This window comes from Hylobates moloch, unplaced genomic scaffold (genome assembly GCF_009828535.3).
Source record: "Hylobates moloch isolate HMO894 unplaced genomic scaffold, HMol_V3 SCAFFOLD_4, whole genome shotgun sequence".
NCBI lineage: Eukaryota > Metazoa > Chordata > Mammalia > Primates > Hylobatidae > Hylobates > Hylobates moloch.
In genome coordinates, this window is record NW_026652279.1 from 161,592,558 (window position 1) to 161,595,885 (window position 3,328).

The window sequence follows — 3,328 nt, forward strand, 5'->3', positions numbered from 1 at the left end:
ACAGATTTTATTGTGAAAACCACTAACCATGGGAATTAATGGAAGAGGGGAAAATTCCCTTTACACAGGGAGACAGCTATTGTGCTCATCTCTCAAAAGGACAAAGGATGAGTTTAATAATTACAGAGCAGCTCGCTTTACCTGATGTACCTGGAAGTGACTAGAATGCATCACCCCAAAATCAATTTGTAATCACCCAGAAAAGCAAAAGAGGGTGCAGAACAATTAGAGCTGGCTTTGTGTGAAGTAGCACATATCAGAGCAGATGAATTTATTTCTGTGGGGGAGAGAGGGACTGAGTAACACAAGAAATGTATAAAGGATATTTGAGCTTCTGGAGCCTTTCTACACGATGTTTTCATCATCAGGCTGGGAAGCTTCGGGCTGAGCCATGCTATTGTTAGGTACAGAGTGAATTTTTAATAATAATTCTGCACCAGGCTGGGCATGGTGGCTCACGCCTGTAATCCCAGCACTTTGGGAGGCTGAGGTGGGCGGATCACCTGAGGTCGGGAGTTCCAGACCACCCTGGCCAACATGGTGAATCACTGTCTCTATTAAAAATAGAAAAATTAGCTGGGCGTGGTGGCACGCACCTGTAATCCCAGCTACTCAGGAGGCTGAGGCAGGATAATTTCTTGAACCCAGGAGGTGGAGGTTGCAGTGAACCGCGATCATGCCACTGCACTGTCCAGCCTGAGCGACAGAACAAAACTCAGACTCAAAAACCAAACCAAAACAAACAAACAAAAACGACAACAATAATTCTGCACCAGTCTGGAGAAGAACACATTTGAATATTTGATTCAGACCTCACAGAAGCCTACCCTACCCAGGTTAATTTTGCAATGCATCACAAGCATTCCTGGAAGACAAGTTGAATCTAGTGACAGCTCTCCTTTCAAGACACACACAGTCTCCTCACTGCTGTGCTGGGTTACTCTTGGAATCAGCAAATCAGTGGTCCTGGCAGCCAGGACTTCTACCCCCATCTCTAAAAACAGTAGAAAGGGGCAGGTAACCAGATTTTTCTCTTTGCAGGCATAGGGGTGACTCTTGGAGTTTGTGTTCCTGGAAACAGACATATTCTGTCTGATGGCAACCCTCCTTCATCAATCCCATTTAAAACTTGTGGAAAAATCCCAAATTTTGTCTTCAGATCTTTGTGACATAGTCTGGAAATTTGCAAGTTACTAGAACCATCCAGGACACTTTAGAAAGCCTTCAAGCCACGTGAAATGTGCAGAATATGAACTCCAGGATAACAGCTCATATTTAGAGAACTGAACCAGGGTGACACACAGACATTCAGTTTTTATTGTTACAAAAAGCACATTGGAAGACGAAGGAAATCCTAGTTCTGTGTGTGTATATATAAATATATACACAAATATATATTTTATATAATATATAATCATCACAATAGTTATATGATTATAATGTATATGCACACATACAGAATTATAGTCATATAACAATATGTATAAGCATATATATGTATAATATGCACATATATAACATTATATATATAATAAATCATATATGTATATAAAATCTTTTTTTTGGAATAATTCCAAATGGGTTATGAAGAAAATGTATTCATTGAATTTGATGTTTTCTGAAAACTCTTGAGATATGTTCACCCAATAAACAATAAAACATCAGCAGAACTATTATATACTGAGCAAAAAATCAGGCTGATACCACAAGCAACATGCAACATAAAAAAGATACAATATAAAGGAAGACAATCTGTTGAGTTGTAAAAACCATCCGAATATGGCCAGGGGCGGTGGCTCACGCATGTAATCCCAGCACTTTGGGAGGCCAAGGCTGGTGGATCACCTGAGGTCAAGAGTTGGAGACCAGCCTGACCAATATGGTGAAACCCTGTCTCTATTGAAAATGCAAAAATTAGCCGGGCGTGGTGGCGTGCGCCGGTAGTCCCCGCTACTCGGGAGGCGGAGGCAGGGGAATGGCGTGAACCTGGAAGGCGGAGCTTGCAGTGAGCCGAGATCGCACCACTGCACTCCAGCCTGGGCGACAGAGCGAGACTATGTCTCAAAAAACAAACAAACAAACAAACAAAAAATATTTTCGGCAAGGGAAGGAAATAAATACAAATGGAATGCTACATTTAAAAATCAGCAAACGTCTCAGGAATAACTATCAGTAAAGTAGGAAGGGGATGATTTTAAAACATTATTGTTTTGGGCTCAACAAACATTCAAAATGGATTTATGTAAAGGTTTTGCTATAGCTATGTCTAGGCATTTAGGCTTATGGGAAGTAAAATTAAAAGAGGACTCTTTTGTTCCCCAAGGAGCATTTCTTTAAAACCAAGCACATTGCTAAATAGCAACATTATACTTGGTAAACAATAATTGGCAATAAAATAAGTTTAATATTCTGCTCAAACCAGTCCCAGATATTGTTTAATAACCAGGATACAAACTAATTTTATTGTAAGTCCAAGATCAAGCCTAGATCAGTTTTATCAAAATGTCTTTGGTTAGATATCTAGTTTCATTTAACATTTTGAAAACTCCTTTGACAGCTGGTCAAGTCTCTCATACAGACCAGTTCCTTGTGTTATGCACGTGGCTTGAACAGATCATGTCCTGTTAGGAAGAGATCGAAGAGCATTTGGCAGATCCTGTGGTTCTCAAAAAGCAGCAGCACTGCCTCTCTCAACTCATCTACCAGAAGCAATTTCTGCAGCTCACCTGCTACCTCCTTAATTCTTTCACGATTATTGCTATCTACCACAAATATAAGATGTTGGGTATTTGGGAAGTAATACTTCCGGAGAGGCCTAATTCTATCTTGACCACCAGCATCCCATACTGTGAAACAAATGTTTTTATAGTCTACTCCTTCCACATTGCAGCCAATGGTAGGAATGGTGGTGACTATCTCCCCTAACTTCAGTTCATACGGAGTGGTTGTCTTGCCAGCAGCATCCAATCCAACCATCAAAATGTGCATCTGCTTCTTGTCAAAGAGGTGGGAGAAGAAAGAGGAGATGGTGAGGCCCATGGCGGTAGTGGCACTGGCATGGCAGAAGCAGAAGGGGCTTGGAGTGTCTCTGTGATTTCTCCTTTCATACCCCCAGACGAACTGAATGAGAGGGAAGAGAAAGCTCATTCTTTAAACTTCAATCCACTCAATTTTCATCCTCTTGAAATAAACAACATTAATGACCTGGTTTACAACCTTCCATAGTTCTCTTAATGCTTGAACAACATATATACACATATGTAGAGTTTACAGGTTTTGTCCACTCTGAAATAACACCTGCGTACTTATCTGGAACTCACAATTATAT

General features: G+C 40.6%; 1 pseudogene; it reads right to left on the reverse strand.

The window, feature by feature from the left end:
- Positions 1–2,530: 2,530 nt before the first annotated feature.
- On the reverse strand, positions 2,531–3,039 carry LOC116467524 (ADP-ribosylation factor 4-like; annotated as a pseudogene).
- Positions 3,040–3,328: the final 289 nt, after the last annotated feature.